The sequence below is a fragment of the Staurois parvus genome, unplaced genomic scaffold (assembly GCF_062004578.1).
Source record: "Staurois parvus isolate SC_StPar_1 unplaced genomic scaffold, SC_StPar_1.0 ptg001210l, whole genome shotgun sequence".
Classification (NCBI taxonomy): domain Eukaryota; kingdom Metazoa; phylum Chordata; class Amphibia; order Anura; family Ranidae; genus Staurois; species Staurois parvus.
In genome coordinates, this window is record NW_028319006.1 from 440,339 (window position 1) to 465,818 (window position 25,480).

The following is a 25,480-nucleotide window of genomic DNA, read 5'->3' on the forward strand; positions in this document are numbered from 1 at the left end:
AAGAACTGATATAGTGAATGCAGGGTTTGGGGAGACCGGATATAGTGAATGCAGGGTTCGGGGAGACCGGATATAGTGAATGCAGGGTCCGGGAAGACCGGATATAGTGAATGCAGGGTCAAGGAGACCAGATATTGTGAATGCAGGGTCCAGGGAGACCGGATATAGTGAATGCAGGGTCCGGGGAGACCGGATATAGTGAATGCGGGGGGTCCGGGGAGACCGGATATAGTGAACGCAGGGTCCGGGAAGACCGGATATAGTGGATGCAGGGTCCAGGAGACCAGATATAGTGAATGCAGGGTCCGGGGAGACCGGATATAGTGAATGCAGGGTCCGGGGAGACCAGATATAGTGAATGCAGGGTCTGGGGAGACCGGATATAGTGAATGCAGGGTCCGGGGAGACCGGATATAGTGAATGCAGGGTCCGGGGAGACCGGATATAGTGAATGCAGGGTCCAGGAGACCAGATATAGTGAATGCAGGGTCCGGGGAGACCAGATATAGTGAATGCAGGGTCTGGGAGAGCAGATACAGTAAATGCAGGGTCCGGGGAGACCGGATATAGTGAATGCAGGGTCCGGGGAGAGCGGATATAGTGAATGCGGGGGGTCCGGGGAGACCGGATATAGTGAATGCAGGGTCCGGGGAGACCTATATAGTGAATGTGGGGTCAGGAGAGACCACATATAGTGAATGCAGGGTCCGGGGAGAGCGGATATAGTGAATGCAGGGTCCGGGGAGACCAGATATAGTGAATGCAGGGTCTGGGGAGACCAGATATAGTGAATGCAGGGTCTGGGGAGACCAGATATAGTGAATGCAGGGTCTGGGGAGACCAGATATAGTGAATGCAGGGTCTGGGGAGACCAGATATAGTGAATGCAGGGTCCGGGGTTTAGGAACACTTTAAAGAGCCAGTTTAAATGTCAGCCCCCACCAAGTTTCCAGTCCTCCTCCTAGTTTAGTCAAGGTAAATAGATGTAATATTAATATTCTGGATCATGATTCCATTTTTTTTCATTGCACAGTATATTTGAATGAATTCAATGTCCTCAAGAAACATACAACAGTACTGCTAATGCCGCTTACAGAACAATACAGAATACTCACAATGTATGTCTTAATTTGTATTGTAATTGTTCTGTCTGCCCTTGTGTTGTAAACTTGATATAAATCCTGTATAATAATAATAATAATGCAGAAAGCTGTATATAGCGGAGAGTCCCTGACATTATAAAGGCCAAACAAATCCATATAAAGTGTTGCTTTGTGTTGGTTGCTGTTGAAATAAAGTGAGAGAACAATAACATGACAGTTGGTAGTTTTTTTTCTATGAGATTATCGGGCGGTAAAGTCGCACACACTATATTATCTTTACTTTAAATACTCTCTGATCTGATAATCTGCTTAAACAGTATACATTCCTCTACGTATCTTGTTTGTACAGTATTTTCTGCTTAAAAGGAAAAGTTCACTTTTTTACCAGAAATAATAAAAGTACATTTTATTCGCAGGTAAAAAAAAAAAAACGTGCATTTATAATTTTTGATTGCAGGAGCCTGTAAAGCATTGCAGCCGCCATCAGCAGATCGCAGTTCATTGGGAACTACAAGGCGGCAGCTGCTAAGGATGTCGGGACTTGTAGTTCATTCATTCATAGAACTCTGTGAATGATGGACATGGCCGTGTGGGCGGAGCTGTGAGTGACAGCTAGAACGGGGAACTTCTTCCCATGTCTGTCACAGGGAGGGAGGGGGATCAGACAGTGGCTGCAGCATTGGGAACATGTTACATGTTCCACCCTAAAAATGGGTGGAACATGTAACATGTTTCCAAAGGTGAACTTATTTATTTTATTTATTTCAGGTACTTATATAGCGCCGACAATGTATGCAGCGCTTTACACATATATTGTACATTCACATCAGTCCCTAACCCTCAAGGGGCGTACAATCTAAGGTCCCTAACTCACATTCATACATACACATACTAGGGACAATGTAGACAGGAGCCAATTCACCTACCAGCATGTTTTTGGAGTGTGGGAGGAAACTGGAGAACCTGGAGGAAACCCACACAGGCACAGGGAGAACATGCAAACTCCAGGCAGGTGGTACCGTGGTTGGGAAATGTTACATGTTCCACCCTAAATATGGGTGGAACATGTAACATGTTCCCAAAGGCGAACTTATTTATTTTATTCATTTCAGGTACTTATATAGCGCCATCAATTTACGCCGCACTTTATATATATATATATATATATATATATATATATATATATATTGTACATTCACATCAGTCCTTAACCCTTAAGCAACGTACAATCTAAGGCCCCTAACTCACATTCATATTCTGGGACCAGTTTAGACAGGAGCCAATTCACCTACCAGCATGTCTTTGGAATGTTGGAGGAAACCAGAGTACCCGGAGGAAACCCACGCAGACACAGGGAGAACAAGCAAACTCCAGGCAGGTGGTACCATGGTTGGGATTCCAACCAACGACCCGAGTACTGCCAGGAGGAAGTGCTAACCACTTGGTCACTGTGCTGCTTACCTATCCTGTAATAAAAAAAAAATACAAAAATTGTAAAATTTTACATTTTAAAATCATTAAAAAAATAATATTACACTGTACTGTATATATTTTTATAATTTATAGATAATGGGCTTTTTTGTTCTTGAACATGGTACCGTGGTTGGGACATGTTACATGTTCCACCCTAAAAATGGGTGGAACATGTAACATGTTTCCAAAGGCGAACTTATTTATTTTATTTATTTCAGGTACTTATATATCGCCGTCAATTTACGCCGCACTTTACATATATATTGTACATTCACATCAGTCCCTAACCCTCAAGGGGCGTACAATCTAAGGTCCCTAACTCACATTCATATTCTGGGACCAGTTTAGACAGGAGCCAATTCACCTACCAGCATGTCTTTGGAGTGTGGGAGGAAACCAGAGTACCAGGAGGAAACCCACGCAGGCACAGGGAGAACATGCAAACTCCAGGCAGGTGGTGCCATGGTTGGGAAATGTTATATGTTCCACCCTAAAAATGGGTGGAACATGTAACATGTTTCCAAAGGTGAACTTATTTATTTAATTTATTTCTGGTACTTATATAGTACCGTCAATTTTCACCACACTTTACATATATATTGTACATTCACATCAGTCCCTAACCCTCAAGGGGTGTACAATCTAAGGTCCCTAACTCACATTCATACATACACATACTAGGGACAATTTAGACAGGAGCCAATTCACCTACCAGCATGTCTTTGGAGTGTGGGAGGAAACCGGAGTACCTGGAGGAAACCCACGCAGGCACAGGGAGAACATGCAAACTACAGGCAGGTGGTGCTGTGGTTGGGATTCCAACCAACGACCCTAGTACTGCCAGGAGGAAGTGCTAACCACTTAGCCACTGTGCTGCCTACTTATCCTTTAATTTAAAAAAATAAAAAAATGTTTTAATTTAAAATGTTTTAATTATTAAAAAAAATTGATATTACACTGCACTGTATGTATTTTTATCATTTATATATAATGGACTTTTGGGTTCTTGAACATTAGTTATGGCGAGTGCATAAGGCAGGTATAAAGTGCACCCAAACTATGGACATATAAACTGTTTCCAATTTGATATCTAGACCTCAAACTATTTACATAATGATAACAATAAATAAAATAGCTTTGGAAAAAAAGTGTTTGGACCATTCATTTTATAAAGCAATGAATAATAAATTAATAAATACATTTTATTTGGATCTTTTTTAGAATTAATATGATATGAGTCACAAAAAAAGAGAAAGATCCTCAGTAAAAGAAAGCAAAGTCTCTTCTTACATCAGAGTTCAAAGTCACCCATTCAGTCAGGGTCCCCATCAGAGCCACCCTACCTTACATCAGACTCCCCATCAGAGCCACCCTACCTTACATCAGACTCCCCATCAGAGTACCCCCTTACATCAGACTCCCCATCAGAGCCTCCCTACCTTACATCAGACTCCCCATCAGAGTACCCCCTTACATCAGACTCCCCATCAGAGTACCCCCTTGCATCAGACTCCCCATCAGAACCCCCTTAACTTACATCAGACTCCCCATCAGAGTACCCCCTTAAATCAGACTCCCCATCAGAGCCCCCCTACCTTACATCAGACTCCCCATCAGAGCCCCCTTAACTTACATCAGACGCCCCATCAGAGTACCCCCTTACATCAGACTCCCCATCAGAGTACCCCCTTGCATCAGACTCCAAATCAGAGCCCCCTTAACTTACATCAGACTCTCCATCAGAGTACCCCCTACCTTACATCAGGCTCCCTATCAGAGTACCCCCCTACCTGACATCAGGCTCCCCATCAGAGTACCCCCCTACCTTACATCAGACTCCCCATCAGAGCCCCCTTAGCTTACATCAGGCTCCCCATCAGAGTACCCCCCTACCTTACATCAGACTCCCCATCAGAGTACCCCCTACCTTACATCAGGCTCCCTATCAGAGTACCCCCCTACCTTACATCAGGCTCCCCATCAGAGTACCCCCCTACCTTGCATCAGACTCCCCATCAGAGCCCCCTTAGCTTACATCAGGCTCCCCATCAGAGTACCCCCCTACCTTACATCAGACTCCCCATCTCAGAGTACCCCTACCTTACATCAGACTCCCCATCTCAGAGTACCCCTACCTTACATCAGACTCCCCATCTCAGAGTACCCCTACCTTACATCAGACTCTCCATCTGAGTACCCCTACCTTACATCAGGCTCCCCATCAGAGTACCCCCCTACCTTACATCAGACTCTCCATCTGAGTACCCCCTACCTTACATCAGACTCCCCATCAGAGTACCCCCTACCTTACATCAGACTCCCCATCAGAGTACCCCTACCTTACATCAGACTCCCCATCAGAGGACCCCTACCTTACATCAGACTCCCCATCAGAGCCCCCCTACCTTACATCAGAGTACCCCCTACCTTACATCAGGCTCCCCATCAGAGTAACCCCTACCTTACATCAGGCTCCCCATCAGAGTACCCCCTACCTTACATCAGACTCCCCATCAGAGTACCCCCTTACATCAGAGTGCTCATCAGAGTTCCCCCTTACATTAGGGTCTCCATGAGAGCACTACCTATATCAGGGTTCCCATAAGAGCCCTCCTTATATCTTAGGCCACCTTAGACATCCCCCCTTACATTATGGTCTCCATCAGAGCACCCTTTATATCAGGGTCCCCATCAGAGCCTTCCTCACATTAAGGTTCCCCTAAAACCCCAGCTTACATCAGAGTCAGCCTTAAGCATCACCCCTTACATCAAAGAGTCCATCAGTGCCCTGTCTCCCCATTGGAGTGCCCTCCTACATTATGGTCCCCATCACAGCACATCTTACATCAGAGTCCCCATCAGATCCCCCCTTTAATTAGGGTCCCCATCAGAGACCCCCTTACATCAAGATTCTCCTTGAGACCCCACTTTACACCAGAGTCTGCCTTAGGCATCTCCCCTTACATCAAAATCCCCATCAGAGACCCCCTTACATCAGTTTTCCTATCAACAGTCCACATTTACCTTGCATACAAGTCAGTGTAGCAGCAGGGTGGAAGCAGGTATGGACAGAGGAAGTTCCGTCCTCCTGTTGGGGCAAGCATAACATTGCTTCTTGGGTCGCAGTCCTAGCATCCAGTTGACTTAGAGAAAGAAATCGCAGTAAGGGCTACCTGACCCTAGTTGTTGGCTGGATGCAGTCCTCTATCAACCAAAATGTGTCCCTAGTTTTGAGACCCATATCTTATAAACATCTTAAGGCTGCTGGGCTGTCAGGATCTGTCCCATAGAAAAAAAAAAACAAACTAAACTTTAATTTTCTGTTTCAAACTTTAAAAATTAATTTTTCCACAGTTCTGATAGATAAAGAGATGAATGTTTTAAAGTTCTCTTACTACTTGTTCAGAATATGCAAATACTTTGGCATACACCATCTGGGCACAGGTTCACTTTATGGCTTAATGTTCAGTCGGAGCTCTTTGAGACCAGGAGCCTATCCACAGATTTGGGGCTCCATGGGAAGCAGCTGGTCAGGGAGCTGCTGTCAGATCTGGGTGGGAAAGAAGTGCAAAGGTGGACTTTGCTGCAGAGTGGAGTGCTCCTCATCAGCTGTCTTGGTTGACTTAGTGGTCATGGTTCAGGGAGCCCTTGAGGTTTACTGTACCTGAGACCCTTGAAGTCCTGCGAGCAGTTTCTACTATTGTTACTTCTACGTTTTATACTTTAAAAATTAATATTTCTTCAATTCTGATAGATAAAGAGATTAATGTTTTATAGTGCTCTTACTACTTGGTCAGAATATGTAAATACTTCGGCATACGCCATCTGGGCACAGGTTCACTTTATGGCTTAATGTTCAATCGGAGCTCTTTGAGACCAGGAGCCCATCCACGGATTTGGAGCTCCATGGGAAGCGTCTGGTCAGGGATCTGCTGTAAGATCTGCAAGGGAAAGAAGTACTAAGGTGGACTTTGCTGCAGAGTGGAGTGCTCCTCGACAGCTGTCTTGGTGGTCATGGTTCAGGGAGCTCTTGAGGTTTACTGTACCTGAGACCCTTGAAGTCCTCCGAGCAGTTTCTACTATTGTCACATCTATGTTTTAAACTTTATCTATCAGAATTGTGGAAAAATGTATTTTTAAAGTTTAAAACATAGATGTGACAATAGTAAAAACTGCTCACAGGACTTCAAGGGTCTCAGGTATAGTAGACCTCAAGAGCTCCCTGAACCATGACCACCAAGTCAATCAAGACAGCTGATGAGGAGCACTCCACTCTGCAGCAAAGTCCACCTTAGTACTTCTTTCCCATGCAGATCTTACAGCAGATCCCTGACCAGATGCTTCCCATGGAGCTCCAAATCCGTGGATGGGCTCCTGTTCTCAAAGAGCTCCGATTGAACATTAAGCCATAAAGTGAACCTGTGCCCAGATGGCGTATGCCGAAGTATTTACATATTCTGAACAGGTAGTAAGAGCACTTTAAAACATTAATCTCTTTATCAGAATTGTGGAAAGATTAATTTTTAAAGTATAAAACATAGATGTGACAATAGTAGAAACTGCTCGGAGGACTTCAAGGGTCTCAGGTACAGTAAACCTCAAGAGCTCCCTGAACCATGACCACCAAGTCAACCAAGACAGCTGATGAGGCGCACTCCACTCTGTAGCAAGGTCCACCTTCGCACTTCTTTCCCACGCAGATATTACAGCAACTCCCTGACCAGATGCTTCCCATGGAGCCACAAATCTGTGGATGGGCTCCTGTTCTCAAAGAGCTCCGACTGAACATTAAGCCATAAAGTGGACCTGTGCCCAGATGGCGTATGCCAAAGTATTTACATATTCTCAACAAGTAGTAAGAGCACTTTAAAACATTAATCTCTTTAAAAATTATTTTTTCCACAATTCTGATAGATAAAGAGATTCATGTTTTAAAGTGCTCTTACTACTGTTCAGAATATGTAAATACTTCAGCATACACCATCTGGGCACAGGTTCACTTTATGGCTTAATGATCAGTCGGAGCTCTTTGAGAACAGAAGCCCATCCACGGATTTGGGGCTCCATGGGAAGCATCTGGTCAAGGATTTGCTGTAAGATCTGCGTGGGAAAGATGTTTGAAGGTGGACTTTGCTGCAGAGTGGAGTGCGCCTCATCAGCTGTCTTGGTTGACTTGGTGGTCATGGTTCAGGGAGCTCTTGAGGTTTACTATACCTGAGACCCTTGAAGTCCTGTAAGAAGTTTCTACTATTGTCACATGTAAAGTACTTGGGTGCTTTCTGAAATCCATTGTAGAATGTCAATGGAGGAGAAAGAGAGAGATTATGAAAAGATTTGCCGCTCGGCGCTTAATCCCCAAGACTGTGCCGTATTGTAGGACCCTGTGATTGGAGTGCACCTTAGAGTTCCTCTGAAGTACCCACCTGCACTGTCTGTTCTTTGTTTGCTAAAATACACTAGTACCAATCCTGCATCTGTGTCCCCATCTCAGAGAAACACCAAACAGGAGCCCCTCTGCAAGACGCACCCAGAGCCACAGCTGATCAAGTGCATTTGGCCGTGTATGGCCATGAAAAGTGACCTACAAGGTCGATGATCACCTTTTCTGTGGAGCTAGTAGGAGTAGTCATTTTATACATATCTACCCATATAAGCAGCTCTTTTACAAAAAATAAAACCTTTTTTAGATTTATCAATGAATATATTTAGGGTTGTGATCTTTACCCTTTTGCCGCCAGAGACGTTTTTGCATTTTTGCACACATTTTAAAAAATAATTTTAGGCCCGAAGATTACGCAAATCCCCCCAAACAAGATATATTTTCTGAAAGCAGACACCCTAAAGAATAAAATAGTGGACGTTCCAATTTTTTATGTCACACGATATTACCGCAAAGGTCTAAGAAACACAAAAAAACAAAACAAAACAGACCTGTGGCCAAGCTGGGACAGTTCTCCATGTTTGGTGGACGTGGCCGAAAGCCAGGCGGTCCTGGATAAGCACCTATAACTTTTTCGATTCTCTCACCCAAACGAATCTCATTAAAATCCCTCAACAGGCTCTACTGGGAAGCCCAGTGGAGGGGGTGCTGAGACCAGTGTGAATGTTGATAACTTTTATCTTTACGGCAGCTAGAATTTCCAGTGCACGGTCTTGGAAGTCTCCTGTGATCCCATTTCATCTTTTCAGGGCCAAGTTGACATGGATCATGACACATGGATGCCTGCCAGCGATCTTACATGACAAGATGGCCCTCTTTGTAAGGACTTGGAGACCCTTGGATCAGATATCTGTCTGACTCCCTGTGATTCAGTCTACTTATCCAAGATAAGATGAGGGTGCACTTTCATTCTTCCCCCTCTTTTTTTTTTTCCTCTCTTTTCCCCCATTTGTATTTCCTTTCTCATGCTGAGTTTATTGGAGGCATGCTACAGTGTGGTGGACCTTTCATGATATGTCAGAACCAGGGGCGGACTGACCATTTGGAAACTCGGGCACTTTCCGAGGGCCCGGGGTCAGTAGGAGGCCCCATGAGATGCCCCTGGTACCTTTTTTTCATAGGCTTTTTTGAGTTTGGGCAAGGACACAGGGGCCCCAAGATCCCCTATTGCCCGGGGGCCCCCCACCTTTTCTTCTGCCTTCTATAGTGGAATGTGCCTAGATGCCTCTGTTGCTGGAACTGTTCTATGTTCTTCTTCTTCCTCCCTTATGTTTAAAGGGAATCATTTGTACTTTATTGAAAAATTTATTAAAAAAACTATCGAAAGTGAAAAAAAAAACACACTAAAGTGAATTTTAAGGCAAGCAAATGCAACAAATTCAAAAAATATGGATAGCGCCACAAAAAATAAAAATAAAAAAACCCCAGAAATTATTGGTGTTTGGACTTTTTTGGCACACATATATATATATATATATATATATATATATATATATACATACATACTGTATATATATATTATTATTATTTTTTTCCACAATTTATTTGGACACTATTAATTATTTTTATCACTAATATGATTATAGATTATATATTGTGGATATATTTATATTTGGGTTGTTAATATGAGCGCAAACGCAACAAATTGTCCACATTTTTGGTAAAATACAAAAGACGAGGTAAATAGATACCCAACATGTCCAACCTCATTTGTGTGCGCCCGTGAAATGGTGACAACTTTCAGTACCCCATATTTTCTATAGGAAACACTTCAAAAGCCCCTACAGGTCATCAGTTCAGTGTCATGAAGGAGGTCTGGTGCTAGAATTATCTCTCTCCAGTGGCGTGTGCGGCGATTTGTAACATGTGTATCACAATTGGTGTTTTCACGCATAGGTGCCCCCGACGTGTGCGTTTTTGTTAGTACGTGCGTATATGTGGGGGGACCTCAAAAAAATTTTTTTTGGGGGGAATGTTATGTGCTTGGTTGTATCTTTATTTTTTTGCAATACATTTTTTTTTTACTTAGCTTTTTTTTTCATCACATTGGAGACAAAAGTCCCCTATGTGATGATTTTTAGGTGACAGGTTCTCTTTATTGGGACATGCAGGGTCTAAAAGACCCCTAATGTCTCCTCTGGGCTCCACTGGATGTATTGCAATGTAGATCGCATTGCAATACATCTCTCCCCAGCTATTTTAGTCGGGGAAAGTGACAGCCGTGACCCAGAAGTGTCGTCATAAACGGTGCTTTCTGGGTCACAACAAGAAGGAGAGGAGTGCGGACATTTGTCTGCTCCCCTCCGCCGGCACCCGCCATGTCGGCCCCGGGCCCACAGATGGGCAAGAGGAGCCCAGAATATATGGCGGGGGGGGGAGGCTGTTACCAGGGGCTGTGGAAGCAATTGGGTGGCAGCGTACGTGCCCGACTGCTTCCACCTGACAGGGAGAAGTCTGCCTGCCAGTATTATAAACTCAGTTTGTGTGCAAACCCCCCTTTGTCAGGTCTGTACAATGTACAAACCTGGCAGCAAAAGGGGTTAAGTGGTGTTAAACCCAAAAACATAAATAGAATATATTACAGTTTACTAAATGTGGTGACTGCATTTATTTATTTTTTTTAGATTAAAAGTTTTTATTTTTATTAGTTTTTATTTTTATTAGTTTTTATTTTTTTATTATTTTTATTAGTTTTTATTTATCAGTTTTTTATTTTTATTATTATTTTTATTATTTTTAATTTTGTATTATTTTTATTAGTTTTTTTTATTAGTTTTGATTTTTATTATTATTTTTATTAGTTTTTATTATTTTTAATATTATTATTATTTTAGTTTTTTTTCATCTAATGGTTGGCCAGTAACCCATTTCCTGTCTAAGGCTATGTTCACGCTAGCTTTGTTAGCAGGCATTATGCAGGCGTTTGAGGGGCCTCAAACGCCTATGAAAATTCTACACATGGCAGCACACAGTGCTGTTCACAATGAAGCATTAGCGTCGCGGCAAAATTGATGCCTCATGTTGAGTCAGGAGGAGTTGAAGCCTCCCATTCAAGTCTATGGTGATGCTCCTCAAATGCCTGGAAGGCATTTGCGGGGCGTTAATACCATTAACTTCATCATAGGCGTTTGTGTTGCGGTTTTAACGCTTGGAAAACGCTGCAAAAACGCACATAGGGCGTTTGGGGAGCATTTGAGGAGCATTGAAAATGCTTCCCAAAACGCCTGTCTAATGCTATAGGGGTGTTTGGGAAGAGTTAGAAATGAATCAAGTGTGAATGAGCCCTTATGCAGGCCATAGATGGGCCGTTTATCGGCAGAATTGTCGTCCGATAAACAAAAAGTTGGTTGGCGCCGTTGACCGATAAAAGTAAATGAGACAATCCACGAAAAATGGCCGATGGGCGGGCCCCAATAATGGCGTGAATATCAGCCGATTCTTTGTGCGGACAAAAAATCGGCCAATAACGACCCCTCTCTGGCCAGCATTAGGGTGTCTCCACTTTGGGTGGAGGAGCAATGGAGACACCCTTGAACAGCTGCATTGCCAGTCAGGGGGGGAGGGGAGTGTTAGATGGACTAGCCAATTTTGCTTAACTGGCAAATTAAAGCCGAACTCTAGCCATCACGTTATAAGTAGAGATGAGCGAAGTATTCAAAAATTCGATTCGGCTGATTCGGCGAATTTCAGGAAGAAATTCGATTCGATGCGAATTTATTCGCTACGAAGATGACTTATAAAAAGGGTTTCTAGGCTTCAGAGAGCCTTTAAATTAGTGCAGAACACTGTACCTTTAATTTAAATGCCCTTGGAGATGAGGAAGGAGAAGGAGAAGGAGAAGGATGAGAAGAAGGAGAAGGAGAAGGATGAGAAGAAGGAGAAGGATGAGAAGAAGGAGAAGGAGAAGGATGAGAAGAAGGAGAAGGATGAGAAGAAGGAGAAGGAGAAGGATGAGAAGATGGAGAAGGAGAAGGATGAGAAGAAGGAGAAGGAGAAGGACGAGAAGAAGGAGAAGGAGAAGGATGAGAAGAAGGAGAAGGATGAGAAGAAGGAGAAGGAGAAGGATGAGAAGAAGGAGAAGGATGAGAAGAAGGAGAAGGATGAGAAGAAGGATGAGAAGAAGGATGAGAAGAAGGAGAAGGATGAGAAGAAGGATGAGAAGAAGGAGAAGGATGAGAAGAAGGAGAAGGATGAGAAGAAGGAGAAGGAGAAGGATGAGAAGAAGGAGAAGGATGAGAAGAAGGAGAAGGATGAGAAGAAGGAGAAGGATGAGAAGAAGGAGAAGCAGAAGGAGAAGGATGAGAAGAAGGAGAAGGAGAAGGATGAGAAGATGGAGAAGGAGAAGGATGAGAAGAAGGAGAAGGATGAGAAGAAGGAGAAGGAGAAGGATGAGAAGAAGGAGAAGGATGAGAAGAAGGATGAGAAGAAGGATGAGAAGAAGGAGAAGGATGAGAAGAAGGAGAAGGATGAGAAGAAGGAGAAGGATGAGAAGAAGGATGAGAAGAAGGAGAAGGATGAGAAGAAGGATGAGAAGAAGGATGAGAAGAAGGATGAGAAGAAGGAGAAGGATGAGAAGAAGGACAGTTCTGTGACAGTTTCTGTCTATTTCTGACAGTTCTGGGACATTCACTCCATACAGCGGTTGAAACATTGTATCTATTTGTTTCCATAAATGGATACATTTATGGAAACAAATAGATACAATGTTTCAACCGCTGTATGGAGTGAGTGTCCCAGAACTGTCAGAAATAGATTATTTCTGACAGTTCTGGGACATTCACTCCATACAGCGGTTTCCGGCAAAAAGTGTATGTGCAGAGTTCCTCTATTCTGCAGATACACTTAGAGGAGCTCTGCAGATACACTTAGAGGAACTCTGCACATACACTTTTTGCCGGCTTGGAATTATTCTTATTTTCATCCTACTTCTTCTTCTTCTTCTTCTTCATCCTCATCCTCTTCTTCTTCTTCTGAGGATGAGGATGAAGAAGTAGAAGAAGAAGAAGAAGTAGGATGAAAATAAGAATTCCAAACCGGCAAAAAGTGTATGTGCAGAGTTCCTCTATTTCTGACAGTTCTCTGACAGCTTCTTCACATGTACAGCGGTTGAAACATCTGTATCCTAAATGGAAACTAATAGATACAATGTTTCAACCGCTTTACATGTGTTCCTTCTGTCAGAGAACTGTCAGAAATAGCGGAGCTCACTGCAGGGACACTTTTGCCGGCTGATCGGGAAATATTCGATTCGCGCACCCGAAGTAGGCAAAATTTCGGATTCGACGCAAATCGAATATTTCCTGAAATTCGTATCGAATTCCGGTTCGCCTGGTTCGATTCGCTCATCTCTAGTTATAAGTGGTTACACCAAGTGTTTTTTTTTTCCTTTTCGGGAAAAAATTGTATATAAAATGAATAAAAGCTGATTGCTGTAAGCCCCCCCCATCAGTTTTAAAGCGTAACTAAAACCAAAAATTTAATATATTACAGTTTTGTATTTAAACCTCCAGCAGAGGCAGTGAGCCAGTTAACAGTAAATAGCTTCAATCATTCTTGGGACAATCATAGATCCCGGATCTGCGGATTAGGGAGCATAATGGATCGGAGCCCAATCCATTATCCTCCCCAATCCGCAGATCCGATCCATCCTTCGGGGATTGTTGGTGGGGTGACACCAAGTGTTACCGCACCGGGTGACACCAACCCTAGGGACACCCCTGGATCTATGCATTATCTATCCATTATCCTCCCCAATCCGCAGATCCGATCCATCCTTCGGGGATTGTTGGAGGGGTGACACCAAGTGTTACCGCACCGGGTGACACCAACCCTAGGGACACCCCTGGATCTATGCATTATCTATCCATTATCCTCCCCAATCCGCAGATCCGATCCATCCTGCGGGGATCGTCGGCTTGCAACCTATAAGGGGTTAACTGATCTCTCCACGAAAAGGTAAGTTTTAAAGCAAGCTGACGATCCCCGCAGGATGGATCGGATCTTAAAAGAGAAGGAGAAAAGAGAGGAGAAAGGATTGCTTTTACAGCCTTTATGGGTGTAAAAGCAATCAGTGTAAAATAACAAAAAAATCTTCTTCAACCCCGACAAGTAGTACAGTGTCACCATGGTGACACTGTACTGCTAGGGTGACAGTATGTTAAAAAAAAACAAAAAACATAAATAATAATATAAAAAAATAACATAAAAATGTAAAAAAAAATGTTTAAAAATTATAATTTTTGGTTATAAACTAATTTGGGTTTTTTTTTTTTTTACTAAAAAGATATCGGAATACATTTTGGCCAAGATTTATGATGAAATATTATTTATTTGCAAAATTTTATAAGAAAAACACTTTTTTTGGACTTTTTCATTTACATAGCAAAAAAATAAAAATCCCAGCGGTGAATAAATACCACCAAAATAAAGCTTTATCTGTCTCAAAAAAAATGCTAAAAAATTCATATGGGTGCAGTGTTGCATGACCGCGCAATTGTCATTCAAAGTGTGATAGCGCTGAAAGCTGAAAATTAGCCTGGACTGGAAGGGGGGGAAAGTGTCCGGACTGGAAGGGGGGGAAAGTGTCCGGACTGGAAGGGGGGGAAAGTGTCCGAACTGGAAGGGGGGGAAAGTGTCCGGACTGGAAGGGGGGGAAAGTGTCTGGACTGGAAGGGGGTGAAAGTGTCCGGACTGGAAGGGGGGAAAGTGTCCGGACTGGAAGGGGGGGAAAGTGTCTGGACTGGAAGGGGGGGAAAGTGTCCGGACTGGAAGGGGGGGAAAGTGTCCGGACTGGAAGGGGGTGAAAGTGTCCGGACTGGAAGGGGGGAAAGTGTCCGGACTGGAAGGGGGGGAAAGTGTCCGGACTGGAAGGGGGTGAAAGTGTCTGGACTGGAAGGGGGGGAAAGTGTCCGGACTGGAAGGGGGGGAAAGTGTCCGGACTGGAAGGGGGGGAAAGTGTCCGGACTGGAAGGGGGTGAAAGTGTCCGGACTGGAAGGGGGGAAAGTGTCCGGACTGGAAGGGGGTGAAAGTGTCCGGACTGGAAGGGGGGGAAAGTGTCCGGACTGGAAGTGGTTAAAGGAAGTTGAAAAGTATTATTATTATACAGGACTCACTCTAGGTTCACATCCATGCGGGTGGTGCCGCTGCGGATCTGCACGAAAATCCGTGCAGCCGCACCACCCGCACAGAGAATTGCAAACCTGCTGGTGAGTGATATTAGTTCTAATGGCACGCCGTCTGCACTGGAAATCTCAACCGTACTGGGAACCTCGGCTGTGTTTTCCAAAGAACTGCCGGGACTTCTTCCCTGCGTGTCCCGGGGCACGGGAGTCCATTCAAATGAATGGGCTCTCGTACAGGTGCAAAACACGGCCCGCACGGCCCGCACGGCCGCATAGATGTGAACCGGGGGTTATATAGCGCCAACAGTTTGCTCAGCGCTTTACAATATAAATGGAGACAATACAGCAACAATACAGTTCAATACAAGAGGGATAGGAGGGCCCTATACTCATAAGAGCTTACAATCTCATAGGAAAGTAACTAACATACTGGGCGGGTCACCAGGAGAAAATAAAGGGAAAGGAATGCAGACGCCACATCTAAGAATTGGTGAGCTGCAACATAATCAAATGTAGTTTTGGGGTTTAAAGTGTTACTAAACCCCCAACAGTACAATAAGTCTGTATATGCAGTAAAGCATGCTTGTTATACTCACTGTGGGACCCAAGGGGTTAATCCTCTGCATTGTGTAAAAAGGCTGTTTGATCCTGTCTTCTCTGATCCTCCCCTTCTTTCAGTGCCCCTCTTATCTCCTGATAAGACATATCGTGTGGAATCCTCTGCACATGCTCAGTTTGATGTGCATTGCTAGAGAGGTTTTTTTTTCTTGGGAGAGTGCATGTGATCAACACAGGGCCAATCAGCGCTGTCAATACAGAGGTCAGGGGTTCTGCATCCTCCTAGAGCCGAAAGAAAACTGCTCCTTTTCTGCTAATGAGAAAAAGGTATTTAGCAATGTATGCTTACTAAAATACTAGGTGCATGTGATCAGCACAGGGCAAATCAGCACTTTCCAGACACAGGGTCAGGGGTTATGCAGCCTCATAGGACAATCAGAGCTGAATGAAAACTCCTCCTACAAGCTTTAACCAGTGCTCGGCTGGACACTGATAAAAGTCACAAGACTGCTGTATACTGCTGATGAGAAAAGGGATTTAGCAGTTTATATTTACTAAAATAAAAAATTGCATTTTCATGTTCTGTGTACTGTGGGAGACCAGATATAGAGCAGATATTGTGAATGCAGGGTCCGGGGAGAGCGGATATAGTGAATGCAGGGTCCGGGGAGAGCGGATATAGTGAATGCAGGGTCCGGGGAGACCGGATATAGTAAATGCAGGGTCCGGGGAGACCAGATATAGTGAATGCAGGGTCCAGGAGACCAGATATAGTGAATGCAGGGTCCGGGGAGACCAGATATAGTGAATGCAGGGTCCAGGAGACCAGATATAGTGAATTCAGGGTCCGGGGAGACCGGATATAGTGAATGCAGGGTCCGGGGAGAGCGGATATAGTGAATGCAGGGTCCGGGGAGAGCGGACATAGTGAATGCGGGGTTCGGGGAGAGCGGATATAGTGAATGCAGGGTCCAGGGAGACCGAATATAGTGAATGCAGGGTCCGGGGAGAGCGGATATAGTGAATGCGGGGTCCGGGGAGACCAGATATAGTGAATGCGGGGTACGGGGAGACCAGATATAGTGAATGCGGGGTCCGGGGAGAGCGGATATAGTGAATGCAGGGTCCGGGGACAGCGGATATAGTGAATGCAGGGTCCGGGGAGAGCGGATATAGTGAATGCAGGGTCCGGGGAGAGCGAATATAGTGAATGCGGGGTCCGGGGAGACCAGATATAGTGAATGTGGGGTCCGGGGAGACCAGATATAGTGAATGCAGGGTCCTGGAAGAGCGGATATAGTGAATGCAGGGTCTGGGGAGAGCGGATATAGTGAATGCGGGGTCCGAGGAGAGCAGATATAGTGAATGCGGGGTCCAGGGAGAGCGGATATAGTGAATGCGGGGTCCGGGGAGAGCAGATATAGTGAATGCAGGGTCCGGGGAGACCAGATATAGTGAATGCAGGGTCTGGGGAGAGCAGATATAATGAATGCAGGGTCTGGGGAGAGCGGATATAGTGAATGCAGGGTCTGGGGAGAGCGGATATAGTGAATGCAGGGTCCGGGGAGAGCGGATATAGTGAATGCAGGGTCCGGGGAGAGCGAATATAGTGAATGCAGGGTCCGGGGAGAGCGGATATAGTGAATGCAGGGTCCGGGAGAGCGGATATAGTGAATGCAGGGTCCGGGTGAGCGGATATAGTGAATGCAGGGTCCTGGAGAGCGGATATAGTGAATGCAGGGTCCGGGAGAGCGGATATAGTGAATGCAGGGTCTGGGGAGAGCAGATATAGTGAATGCGGGGTCCGGGGAGAGGGGATATAGTGAATGCAGGGTCCGGGAGAGCGGATATAGTGAATGCAGGGTCCGGGAGAGCGGATATAGTGAATGCAGGGTCTGGGGAGAGCGGATATAGTGAATGCAGGGTCTGAGGAGAGCAGATATAGTGAATGCAGGGTCCGGGGAGACCGGATATAGTGAATGCAGGGCCCGGGGAGACCGGATATAGTGAATGCAGGGTCCGGGGAGACCGGATATAGTGAATGCAGGGTCCGGGGAGAGCGGATATAGTGAATGCAGGGTCCGGGGAGAGCGGATATAGTGAATGCAGGGTCCGGGGAGAGCAGATATAGTGAATGCAGGGTCCGGGGAGAGCGGATATAGTGAATGCGGGGTCCGGGGAGAGCAGATATAGTGAATGCAGGGTCCGGGGAGAGCGGATATAGTGAATGCAGGGTCCGGGGATAGCGGATATAGTGAATGCAGGGTCCAGGGAGACCGAATATAGTGAATGCAGGGTCCGGGGAGAGCAGATATAGTGAATGCAGGGTCCGGGGATAGCGGATATAGTGAATGCAGGGTCCGGGGTTTAGTAACACTAATACCACGTTAAACAAACATCTCTATTACACGTCTGTAGGCCTACATACAAGATTCCTGAATCCAGACTTGTCCTCTCATAACCTAATTTTGCTTTGGAAAAAAAAAAAAAAGAAGTGAATATCTCAGATGAAAGAAGCCAGAAATAGATCTTTATCTGGTGAGCGGGGAATATCTTGTCTCACAGTGCTGCCGTGTGATTACTTCTTTGCATTTCCCCGCTGGTTCCTCTTCCATTAAATTACAAATGCTGCTGCTATTTAATGTAGTGAAAAGTTTGAACTCCGGGCCATTTCAGCGCCGTTGATTGTGTTAATATATCGACCTTCTCAAGCTCTTCCTTGAATGTCTAGATTTTCCCAGCACCACTTTTCCTTGTAGAGAAAGAAAGACACAAAGCCCTGACAAAGGGAGAGATCTGTGCATTGAATGTACAGCAGTGTTCACATCCACCCACATTCCTCTCCGGCATCTTTCACCGCGTTCCTATAAAAGCGCAAATTACAGTCCGCCATTGAGGGAGCCGGCCATCTGGCCATGCCCTGGGTGAAGAATGGTGGATGCTGAGGGTGTTAGCTAAGAACGCCTTCGTGTTTTCTGCCTATGATATATCTGCTGTGCATTCTTAGCTCCCTCTATTGAATTTAAAGCAGATCTGTACTTTTTAAAGAAGTTTTAGCTTCTGTAACATAATCCTTACTTTTAATGAAAACAAGAGAAGGAAACGAATGATGGTCTTGTTCTAGAAATTGTTGCCGTTCTTTACCTCATCACACAGTCCAGGGGTCGCCGAACTTTCTATACAAAGGGTCAGTTTACTCTCATTCAGATTTAAGGGGGGGGGGGGCAGGAGTTGGACTGTGGTCAATGGGAGTAAAAAATGACCCAGGGTAAGTAGCAGTAGACTATTCCTCAGGCTTGGTGGTCAGTAGGAGCAGGAATAGTGCCCCATCATTGGTGTCAGTGGGAGGAATAGTGTCCCAACATTGCTATAAGTGGGAGGAATAGTGCCCCATCATTGGTATCAGTGGGAGGAATAGTGCCCCATCATTGGTGTCAGTGGGAGGAATAGTGCCCCATCATTGGTATTAGTGGGAGGAATAGAGCCCCATCATTGGTATTAGTGGGAGGAATAGTGCCCCATCATTGGTGTCAGTGGGAGGAATAGTGCCCCATCAATGGCATTAGTTGGAGGAATAGTGCCTCATCATTGGTGTCACTGGGAGGAATAGTTCCCCATCATTGGTATCAGTGGGAGGAATAGTTCCCCATCATTGGTATCATTAGGAGGAATAGTGCCCCATCATTGGTATCATTAGGAGGAATAGCGCCCCATCATTGGTATCAGTGGGAGGAATAGTGCCCCATCATTGGTGTCAGTGGGAGGAATAGTGCTCCATCATTGGTATCAGTGGGAGGAATAGTGCCCCATCATTGGTATCAGTGGGAAGAATAGTGCCCCATCATTGGTATCAGTGGGAGGAATAGTGCCCCATCATTGGTGTCAGTGGGAGGAATAGTGCCCCATCATTGGTATCAGTGGGAGGAATAGTGCCCCATCATTGGTATCAGTGGGAGGAATAGTGTCCCATCATTGGTGTCAGTGGGAGGAATAGTGCCCCATCATTGGTATCAGTGGGAGGAATAGTGTCCCATCATTGGTATTAGTGGGAGGAATAGTGTCTCATCATTGGTATTAGTGGGAGGAATAGTGTCTCATCATTGGTATCAGTGGGAGGAATAGTGCCCCATCATTGGTGTCAGTGGGGGGAATAGTGTCCCATCATTGATAATAATGGAAGAAATAGTACCCCATCATCAATAGGTACCATTGTTGGTATCAGAGGGAGGAGTAGTGCTCCATTGTTGATATTAGTTAGAAGAATAGTGCCCTATATTTTCTGTCAGTGGGAGGAATAGTGTTCCAACATTTATGTCTGTGGGAGGAAATATGCCCCATCAGTGGTTTCAGTGGAAAGAAATAGAGCCCCACTGTTGGTGTCAGTGGAAGGAATGAAGGAGTGGATGCCGGTGTCAGTAGGAGAAATAATGCCTGAAGGACTCGCTAAAGGTAATCAAAGGGCCCTATCTAGCCCTTGGGCCACAGTTTGCAGAACACAGACATAGACTAACACCAAAGCATCGATTAGTTCCAACTGAACATCAGCCCCCCAAACCCCTCCCTCCCTTCAGGAGAGATCTTGTATAGGTGATCTTTGAAGAGAATTTGTACTGCAGCAGCAAAGATAACATTGTTTAAATCTGAATTCCAGGTGTGGTTTTGTATTGCATAGTTACACTGGACGAGCTTTGACCAATGTAAGCATATTATATACCTTTGGGATCCTTGTGGAAGTTGAAGATCCCTGTAGTGGCCATCGTTATTACAGTGATTGCTGCAGTTCTTGGGTTCAAGTTATGAGCTGCCCTGGCACATAGTAACCACAGGGAGTGGCTCATTCAGCTCATTCATTCTCAATGAATGCCCCGCCTCTCCACCTGGACAAGGTGGAGAGGCAGGACAATTATATTGTTATCTCCACCTCTTCCAATCAGAGAATGTTTTGCATTTATTGAGAAAAATGTATGGTGCTCTCTGCATTCTGTCCATGCTGAGTGACTGGCCTTTTAAGAAGAATTCTGTCACAGTCAGGGGTCAGGCTCAAAGACCAGTGGCTATAGCAGTAGTAGAACTTCCACCGACCAGCAGGATAGGTATACAAGCAGGTTACCCTAGTGGATCACGTGAGGTGCACAATCTAAGTAGTAATCGGTGTTCACCAGAGCTGCTAATGGTAGAGATGGGTTTGGCTGCCTGTTAGTAGCAGGTTGTGGTCCTCTGGATCACCCTACCAGAAGGTCCAGTAGCAGATATAGCAGGTAGGGATCAAACAGAAGCGTAGTCAGTAAACAAGCCAAAGGTTGGTAACGAGTGGTTGCAGGTTGGGATCAGGCAGAAGTATAGTTGAAGAACAAGTCAAAGGTTGGTAACAAGTGGTTGCAGATTGGGATCAGGCAGAAGCGTAGTTGAAGAACAAGCCAAAGGTTGGTAACAAGTGGTTGCAGGTTGGGATCAGGCAGAAGCGTAGTTGAAGAACAAGCCAAAGGTTGGTAACAAGTGGTTGCAGGTTGGGATCAGGCAGAAGCGTAGTTGAAGAACAAGCCAAAGGTTGGTAACGAGTGATTGCAGATTGGGATCAGGCAGAAGCGTAGTTGCGGAACAAGCCAAAGGTTGGTAAAGAGTGGTTGCAGGTTGGGATCAGGCAGAAGCGTAGTTGAGGAACAAGCCAAAGGTTGGTAACGAGTGGTTGCAGGTTGGGATCAGGCAGAAGCGTAGTTGCGGAACAAGCCAAAGGTTGGTAAAGAGTGGTTGCAGGTTGGGATCAGGCAGAAGCGTAGTTGCGGAACAAGCCAAAGGTTGGTAAAGAGTGGTTGCAGGTTGGGATCAGGCAGAAGCGTAGTTGAGGAACAAGCCAAAGGTTGGTAACGAGTGGTTGCAGGTTGGGATCAGGCAGAAGCGTAGTTGAGGAACAAGCCAAAGGTTGGTAACAAGTGGTTGCAGGTTGGGATCAGGCAGAAGCATAGTTGAGGAACAAGCCAAAGGTTGGTAACGAGTGGTTGCAGGTTGGGATGAGGCAGAAGCGTAGTTGAGGAACAAGCCAAAGGTTGGTAACGAGTGGTAGCAAAGTAATGATGGCAGCAGGAAAGACAAGAGCAAGATATTGGCTGGAGGGAGCACAATAATCTGGCAAACAGGAAGTGCAAAGGCATGGCTTAAATATGAAGTCCATGGGAAATGCAAAGTGTTCAAGGTCACGACAAACAAGGTTCAAGGTATGATCATTCAAGGAATTTTCCAGGGAGCTGTCCAGCATTCCAAGTGGCTCAGTAAGATGAGTTACTGCCAGACACAGCAGAAGTCTCAGCTTCAGACCCAGGTCCTGGCAGACTCACTTACATTGAAGGTCAGTGTAAAGAATGTCGCTTGTACTGGTGATCAGTGGGAGTAATGTTGCTTATTTTGGTTGTCAGTGAAAAGAATGTCCCTTACATTGGTGGTAAGTGGGAAGAATGCTCCTTACATTGGTGGTAAGTGGGAAGAATGCACCTTACATTGGAGGTCAGTGGGAAGACTGCTCCTTACATTGATGGTCAGTGGGAAGAATGCTCCTTATATTGGGGATCAGTGGGAAGAATGCTCCTTACATTGGTGGTTAGTAGGAAGAATGCCACTTACATTGGTGGTCAGTGGGAAGAATGCTCCTTTTATTGGTGGTCATGGGAAAGAATTCCCCTTATATTGGTGATCAGTGGGAAGGACGCTCCTTATATTGGTGGTCATTGAGAAGAATTCCCCTTACATTGGTGGTCAGTGGGAAGAATGCTCCTTACAATTGTGGTCAGTGGGAAGAATGCCCCTTACATTGGAGGTCAGTGGGAAGAATGCTCCTTACATTGGTCGTCATGGGGAAGAATGCCACTTACATTGGTAGTCAGTGAGAAGAATGCTCCTTTTATTGGTGGTCATGGGAAAGAATTCCCCTTATATTGGTGATCAGTGGGAAGGACGCTCCTTATATTGGTGGTCATTGAGAAGAATTCCCCTTACATTGGTGGTCAGTGGGAAGAATGCTCCTTACAATTGTGGTCAGTGGGAAGAATGCCCCTTACATTGGAGGTCAGTGGGAAGAATGCTCCTTACATTGGTGATCAGTGAGAAGAATGCTCCTTACATTGGTGGTCAGTGGGAAGAATGCTCCTTACATTGGTGGTCAGTGGGAAGAATGCTCCTTACATTGGAGGTCAGTGGGAAGAATGTCCCTTACATTGGTGGCCAGCAGGAAGAATGCCCATTACATCGGTGGTCAGTGGGAAGAATGTCCCTTACATTGGTGATCAGTGGGAAAAATGCTCCTTACATTGATGGTCAGTGAGAAGAATGCTCCTTACATTGGTGGTAAGTGGGAAGAATGCTCCTTACATTGATGGTCAGTGGGAAGAATGCTCCTTATATTGGGGATCAGTGGGAAGAATGCTCCTTACATTGGTGGTTAGTAGGAAGAATGCCACTTACATTGGTGGTCAGTGGGAAGAATGCTCCTTACATTGGTCGTCATGGGGAAGAATGCCACTTACATTGGTAGTCAGTGAGAAGAATGCTCCTTTTATTGGTGGTCATGGGGAAGAATTCCCCTTATATTGGTGATCAGTGGGAAGAATGCTCCTTATATTGGTGGTCATTGAGAAGAATTCCCCTTACATTGGTGGTCAGTGGGAAGAATGCTCCTTACAATTGTGGTCAGTGGGAAGAATGCCCCTTACATTGGAGGTCAGTGGGAAGAATGCTCCTTACATTGGTGGTCATTGAGAAGAATTCCCCTTACATTGGTGGTCAGTGGGAAGAATGCTCCTTACAATTGTGGTCAGTGGGAAGAATGCCCCTTACATTGGAGGTCAGTGGGAAGAATGCTCCTTACATTGGTGATCAGTGAGAAGAATGCTCCTTACATTGGTGGTCAGTGGGAAGAATGCTCCTTACATTGGTGGTCAGTGGGAAGAATGCTCCTTATATTGGTGGTCATTGAGAAGAATTCCCCTTACATTGGTGGTCAGTGGGAAGAATGCTCCTTACAATTGTGGTCAGTGGGAAGAATGCCCCTTACATTGGAGGTCAGTGGGAAGAATGCTCCTTACATTGGTGATCAGTGAGAAGAATGCTCCTTACATTGGTGGTCAGTGGGAAGAATGCTCCTTACATTGGTGGTCAGTGGGAAGAATGCTCCTTACATTGGAGGTCAGTGGGAAGAATGTCCCTTACATTGGTGGCCAGCAGGAAGAATGCCCATTACATCGGTGGTCAGTGGGAAGAATGTCCCTTACATTGGTGATCAGTGGGAAGAATGTCCCTTACATTGGTGATCAGTGGGAAAAATGCTCCTTACATTGATGGTCAGTGAGAAGAATGCTCCTTACATTGGTGGTAAGTGGGAAGAATGCTCCTTACATTGATGGTCAGTGGGAAGAATGCTCCTTATATTGGGGATCAGTGGGAAGAATGCTCCTTACATTGGTGGTTAGTAGGAAGAATGCCCCTTACATTGGTGGTCAGTGGGAAGAATGCTCCTTACATTGGTCGTCATGGGGAAGAATGCCACTTACATTGGTAGTCAGTGAGAAGAATGCTCCTTTTATTGGTGGTCATGGGGAAGAATTCCCCTTATATTGGTGATCAGTGGGAAGGACGCTCCTTATATTGGTGGTCATTGAGAAGAATTCCCCTTACATTGGTGGTCAGTGGGAAGAATGCTCCTTACAATTGTGGTCAGTGGGAAGAATGCCCCTTACATTGGAGGTCAGTGGGAAGAATGCTCCTTACATTGGTGATCAGTGAGAAGAATGCTCCTTACATTGGTGGTCAGTGGGAAGAATGCTCCTTACATTGGTGGTCAGTGGGAAGAATGCTCCTTACATTGGAGGTCAGTGGGAAGAATGTCCCTTACATTGGTGGCCAGCGGGAAGAATGCCCATTACATCGGTGGTCAGTGGGAAGAATGTCCCTTACATTGGTGATCAGTGGGAAAAATGCTCCTTACATTGATGGTCAGTGAGAAGAATGCTCCTTACATTGGTGGTCAGTGGGAAGAATGCTCCTTACATTGGTGGTCAGTGGGAAGAATGTCCCTTACATTGGTGGTCAGTGGGAAGAATGCTCCTTACATTGGTGATCAGTGGGAAGAATGCTCCTTACATTGGTGATCAGTGAGAAGAATGCCCCTTACATTGGTGATCAGGGGGAAGAATGTCCCTTACATTGGTGGTCAGTGGGAAGAATGCCCCTTACATTGGTGATCAGGGGGAAGAATGTCCCTTACATTGGTGGTCAGTGGGAAGAATGTCCCTTACATTGGTGGTCAGTGGGAAGAATGTCCCTTACATTGGAGGTCAGTGGGAAGAATGCTCCTTACATTGGTGGTCAGTGGAAAGAATGCCCCTCTAATAGCCAACTATAAGGATGATTGGTGTCACTGGTCAGTGTCCCGAGACACAAATGTCTGTACTGGTCCCATGTCACTGGCTGTGCTGAGAGATATCAGTGCCAAAACTTTACAGGCACCATCAGGTGGGATATCAATATGCTACTGCTCACTACTTAAGGAACCATTGTCAACCCTTAAGGATATCCTAGTTGCGAAAGGCCGACTTTAATTGTTACATTATAATCCTGGATATATTAATATACAATATATACATACATACAAAATACTCCTAATTTTCTTGAATTATCCTGCAGGAGACTTCATTGTATCTACTGAGGGCAACACCTATCTGATTAATGCATAACTGAAGCACTTTGTTGAGGAATATAATCATGATGATAGTAATAATATCAACTACAACTTCATTAT

General features: G+C 45.2%; 1 protein-coding gene across 1 annotated transcript in view; it reads left to right on the forward strand.

Moving 5' to 3' along the window:
• The window catches only part of IGDCC3 (immunoglobulin superfamily DCC subclass member 3), a 292,665-nt gene that overhangs the window by 201,186 nt on the left and 65,999 nt on the right, over window positions 1-25,480 (forward strand). The window lies entirely within an intron of this gene.